Source organism: Triticum aestivum, chromosome 3B (genome assembly GCF_018294505.1).
Source record: "Triticum aestivum cultivar Chinese Spring chromosome 3B, IWGSC CS RefSeq v2.1, whole genome shotgun sequence".
NCBI lineage: Eukaryota > Viridiplantae > Streptophyta > Magnoliopsida > Poales > Poaceae > Triticum > Triticum aestivum.
This window is the reverse complement of record NC_057801.1, coordinates 253,945,145-253,951,333: the sequence shown is the minus strand read 5'-3', so window position 1 is coordinate 253,951,333 and position 6,189 is coordinate 253,945,145.

The window sequence follows — 6,189 nt, the reverse complement described above, 5'->3', positions numbered from 1 at the left end:
GCTCGCCCCCGACCCGGCCGGCCCTCACCCCCGACTCCGGCGCCGGCGCTCGCCCCCGACCCCGGCGCGCTCGCTCCCGACCCGTCGACCCTCGCCTCCCTATCCTCTCCCCTGCCGGCCGTCATCGGGCCTGCCTCCTCGCCCCTGCACTCTCTGTAAACCCCCCTCTCTCTGCTAGGGTTCTTCGGTTATGTTAATTAATTAGGTTATCTATTTAGTTATGAATTTAGCTAGGTTTCAAAATTAGCTGAATTTATATGCAAATTTGAACTGGACATGTGATATGTGCATATGTCATGTTTTGGACATGTCATGTTTGGAAAATGATCCGAGTGGCCTATGTTACGCCGGAATATTGATTCATTTCCGTTCCGGTGAATTTCAGGCGCTCGATATGTCCATTTTTTGCAAAGGTCATGCCGAAATTTCCCGTGAATAAAGGCATGATTTGTGCTACATATTTGGCATATCGAGTGCTGGCACATAGATTTCTTTTTATGTCATTTCTCATTTATTCATACTTTTAGAAATAAATGAGACCACTTAATCATAGGAAACATGTCGAACAACGAAGAAACTGGGCCTTCTGGCCAAGATGCGGACGAGATGGATTATGAGGGTGAACAAGAGTACCTCGACTATTTGACTGCTAAGAAAGGTTTGCAGGTCGGCCTCGATGATGGTACTGATGCCGACATCGACATCGACGGCGCCGGCACCGATGGCGGCACCGAGACCGGTGGGGAAGGTACCGGCGAGGAAGGTACCGGCCCCGATGCCGCAACCAAACAGAGGAAGCATAAGAAGCAGAGGATACAAAAACCTAACAAACTAGGGATTGGACGACTTGTGATCACAAAGATGGCACCTGGCAAGTTTGAGCCGTTAGAGCCGGAAGAACCTCGCAAGTGCTATGGGAACCAAGTAGGATGCATCCTACGGGAATGCGCGAGCATCAACGACGATGACTTAAGGAGTAAAGAACATTTGACGCAGTTGCTCCTAACGAAGTTGCACAAGAGATTCAAGTTCCCCGACCGGGATGATAACATAGAACAACCGTGGGATGATCCGAAGATGAAAAAGATTAACAATCACGCCATGGGCATGTTCAGCAATGATTTGGCCTCCTAGAAAGGGAGGGTGAAATGAGCTATTGAGGCTGATGAACCCCTGTCCAAGATTCTGGAGGAAAATCCGACACTTACGGAAGAGGAGTTCGAAAAGTTCAAGGACACTTGCGCTACCGAGGCAGCCAAGGCTAAGGCTGCGAAATTCAAAAGCCTTCAGCAAAGGAACACAGGGAAGCATCGCCTCGAAAGCCGTGGCTACCTCGGTAAAAGGCCCATATGGGATAAGGAGGACGCGAAACATGAAGCCGCGGGTCTCCCAGACCCCTTTGCGAAGTTCACCAACACCTTGGAGCATGACTTCATCAGGGCCCGCTACAAGTGGGACAAGGAGAAAAAGGTTTTTTTACACGGACAAGATCACGAGGAAATTGATTAGACTACTGGAGAAGCAACACCGGCTTGCAGCCGAAAGCCCTACTTCTCCGATGAGGCCCAAGTGGGACACCCCTCTCAACCGGGCCTTGAACGAACTTAAGGGACTCCCTTTGGACCAGCGGCCGCAATATGGTCGTGTGCACGGCGCTGGAGACGGCGCCACATGGAAGGTGTTTTACAATGACGGCCCGGAGGCCAAGAAGCAGAAAAAGAAGTTTAGTCAGGCGGACATCAATGCGAAGGTGAAGCTTGCGGTCGAGAAAAAAGCAGCTGAGGACGCGAAAAAAGCAGCCGAGGACAAATATGAGTTGCTACAGCAGGCAGTCAATGCAGCTGTAACTGCCTGCAGAAATGATTTTGCTACTAACTTGGTTCCAGTTATCATCAACTGGGCGAAGGAAAATCCAGACAAGACGGTACATGATTTCCCGATGCCCACTTTCGTCGCGAGCAACTCCATGAACAACAACACCATCGCACCATCACTTGCTCAAGCAACCGGGCCTCCTCTCGCAGCCGCTCCCGCTCATAGCAGCCCGTCCTCAGTCTCAGGCACGCTAGGTGGGCCTTCGTCTTTGGCTGAGCTCGACGCCGTCACAGTAGTTACATGTCACACCAACATATATATATATAGATAATATTCCATTTTTGTTGCCTTTCGGTTGTTTTACGCCACAAACATATGTGTTTGCAGGCGAAAGAAACCCCGTGCACCATACTCTACTTGATCAAAGGCCAGAAGGTGGACGTGGGAAAGGGGATGATAATGGACCCCTCTCAACGCACGTTCCACAACCAGCCGATCCCCGCTGGGCACTTCAGGGTTAGCTTGACCAGTGTGAAATCGGGGCACGAGGATTTGCCTCCTCCAGTATAGCATGTGGGAGCGGACGACGAGACCCCGCCGCGGATTGGAAGCTGCAAGGGTTGGGTGCTGCTATGGCCGAAGAATCTTATTCGTCTGGAGCCAGCCGAGAGCACACCAATAACTACCACACATCAACAAGCATGTGCGGAGACCACCACCCCGCCTACGCAATTACCAGCTCCTGTAGTGCCGGGTGAGAGCGGTGGACGACATGATGAAGGGGGTGCAATAGTACTGGCTGATGTAATTTCTCCTGTAGAACAGAGAATGGATGATGAGACGGAGGTCGACCCTATGGATTACCTCAATACAAACGCGTATGACTGTGACATAGATATGATGAGTCAACCATATGACGAATCGGGCTATCAGCTTGCTAATGAGGATATGGATGATATGCCCGGGCAGGGTCGTACCATGGATTGCAAAAAGTCTCTCTTCATGAAATCCTCACAGGACACGCCTGAAGATGCCGCCTCAACACAGGCTCAACTAGCCGGGCGCGATGGTCGTACAATACTTAGCCCGGGAACACTGGGGCAGGGGTTAAGGAAGGGTCTGGAAGGTGTGCCCAAGAAAAAGGAGAGGAAGAGATCGGGGAAGGTAACTGCCTCCAAACAAGCCTAAGCACACAGCAGCCAGACGATGCATTCTGAAGAGCGTGTACCCGTGAAAGGTGCGGTCATGTTCCATCTCACGGGCAAGCCGATGCTACCGCCGAAACCGTTGGAGGCACTATCAGGGGATCTCAGGAGACTGCACGACCATGTGCTGTCGACTGAGAAAAGCCTACTAGCCTCAAAGGATCCAGGATATCCGACATACGAGACTCGTGTGCCTGAGGGGAAGTGCTACGTCGACACACGGCCCGCGGAGGTGTTCTTCCTGCGGTTTGACCATATCTTTGAGATGTTTCTAACAAGGCGGCTTGATTTTACTATCGTCCGCCTTTTTGCGCTACATATGAGCTTCGTCATGAAGAGTGAAGAAGTCTCGCAAATCTATGTGGCGGATCCATAATACATGCACGGGTCTTTCTTGAGTCTCGGTGACTTTGAGCGTGAAACTACTAGGGAGTACCTCCAAATCTTCATGGTACAGAATAAGGACCGGGAAATTGTCCTCGTGCCTTATCATCCAAAGTAAGTCAGTTCCGGACAACCCTTTCGTACATTTCAATCATTCCTTCTCTCTCGTATGGGGAATAATTTGAGGTTTCTTTTCCCCGCAGCAACGGGCGTGCCGTCCTTATCGTTCTTTACCCGCAAGTCTCCCACGCCGTGTATTTTGACCCTTCTAGAGACTACGAGAAAAAGGGCTACACCCACATAATGAATATTCTAGATGATGCTCTCCAAGGCTTCAGCTTTAGAGGTGGCCACGTGCAGATCAAGAAACAAAGGAACAAGAAGATGGGTTTCGCGCATAAAACTAACTTCTCCTGCATCCATGTCCCAAAACCAAGCAAGAAGGATGGATTCTACATCGTCCATCTCATGATTCAGTTCAACACGGATCACCAAAAGCTTCGCATTAACAGCAGAAATGATGATCATATCCACAAGTGGCTAGTATCTCATGGAGAGCGAATTATAAACTTAGAGATGACTTCTTTCGCATCCAAAGCGACATTGCGACGATCATCATGAAATAAGTCGTCGATGAGAAGGGGATGTTCCACCACGGCCCTATATCGCGAGCTGACGTCCGAACTCGCATAGGCATGCAATGTCTAGACCTCACGCCGTTCAAGAAGCTAGGGTTCGTCCTTGATGATATGGAAGGATGGAACTTCTAGTGATTTATGATGCCGATGATGATGATATGTGTCGGTTGAACTTGTATACTTTTTGTAGCGATGAAACTTTGTGATGTCCACGGTCCCTGTTGAACTTGCATAACGCTACTTTGTTAGTTTGCGTACGATGACCTGCGTACCTCTAGTTAATTAATTTGCATATTGTATATGTTGCATCTAGTTGCTAACCCTTTCTTTTTCGGTGTTGCTCTAGTATATTTTGTTGCATATATATGATTGTACATCCTCTTCATGAACATGCATCTCTAACAGGTACCTAGTTTCTTGATGGCGAGATGGAAATACTATGTCGTGTACAAAGGGAAGGTTCCGGGGGTGTATAACGAGTGGCATGAGTGTCAGGCGCAAGTGAATGGGTTCACAGGCGCCAGCCATAAAGGCTTCAAAAGCAGACAAGAAGGAGAAGCTAGTTACTTGAGGTTCACTCTACCGCGAGAGAGGACTCGTAACTGCCACCTCATGTACTGCATAGTTCCGCTCTCACTCATAGTGATAGCACTTCTTGCGTATACCTTTGTTTAGATGGATGACGCTGTTGTAGTTGCAAGTATTCGAGACTTGCATGTATCGCTATTTTTTAGATGATGACAAGATATCACTTTGTGTTGGATGATGATTATGATGAGACTATTTGTATGTACATGCTGTGATTACATTTGTGGTCTCGCAGGCATTTGTATGTGTATCATGATGACATTTCTATGTGCTAAAGATTCTTCTACAAAGCCTGTTCAAATACAAAACAAATATGCCAAAAAAAACTACTTAAATTAGCAGTAGCAAGTGTATAAAAGTTAGTAGCAACACCTCAATAGTAGTAGCGCGTCCAGCCAAAGCGCGCTAGCGCTACTAGCAGTAGCGAGCTTCCTCTAACTGCGCTGCTGCTACACTTGTGTAGCAGTAGCGCAGGTGAGCACGCGCTACTGCTATGCGTTAGCTGTAGCGCCTTATTAGTAGCGCGTGTACCCGCGCTACTGATACATCTAAGACCCGTGCTGCTGCTAGTCTTTTCCCTAGTAGTGTTAGAAAAGCTTTTAACAAACGAACTACACGATCTTGTGCTATGCTTAGGATTGGGTCTTGTCCATCACATCATTCTGCAAATGATGTGATCCCGTTATCAATGACATCCAATGTCCATGGTCAGGAAACCATGACCATCTGTTGATCAACGAGCTAGTCAACTAGAGGCTCTCTAGGGACATGTTGTGGTCTATGTATTCACACATGTATTATGGTTTCCAGTTAATACAATTATAGCATGAACAATAGACAATTATCATGTGCAAGGAAATACAATAATAACCATTTTATTATTGCCTCTAGAGCATATTTCCAACAGTCTCCCACTTGCACTAGAGTCAATAATCTAGTTCACATCACTATGTGATTGTAATGAATTCAACACCCATGGGGTTTGATCATATCTCGCTTGTGAGAGAGGTTATTAGTCAACGGGTCTGAATATTTCAGATCCGTGTGTGCTTTACAAATCTCTATGTCATCTCCTAGATGCAGCTACCATGCTCTATTTGGAGCTATTCCAAATAACTGTTCTACTATACGATTCCGGTTTACTACTCAGAATAATCCGGATTAGTGTCAAAGTTCGCATCGGCGTAACCCTTTACGACGAACTCTTTTACCACCTCCACAATCGAGAAAATTCCTTAGTCCACTAGTTACTAAGGATATGTTTGACCGCTGTCTTGTTATCCATTCCTGGATCATTCTTGTACCCCTTGACTGACTCATGGCAAGGCACACTTCAGGTGCGGTACACAGCATAGCATACTGTAGAGCCTATGTCTGAAGCATAGGGGATGACCTTCGTCCATTCTCTCTCTTCTGCCGAGGTCATGTCTTGAGTCTTACTCAATACTCACACCTTATAACACAGCCAAGAACTCCTTCTTCGTCGATCTATTTTGAACTTCTTCAAAATCTTGTCACGGCATGTATTCATTTGAAAGTATTATTGAGTGTTTTTATCT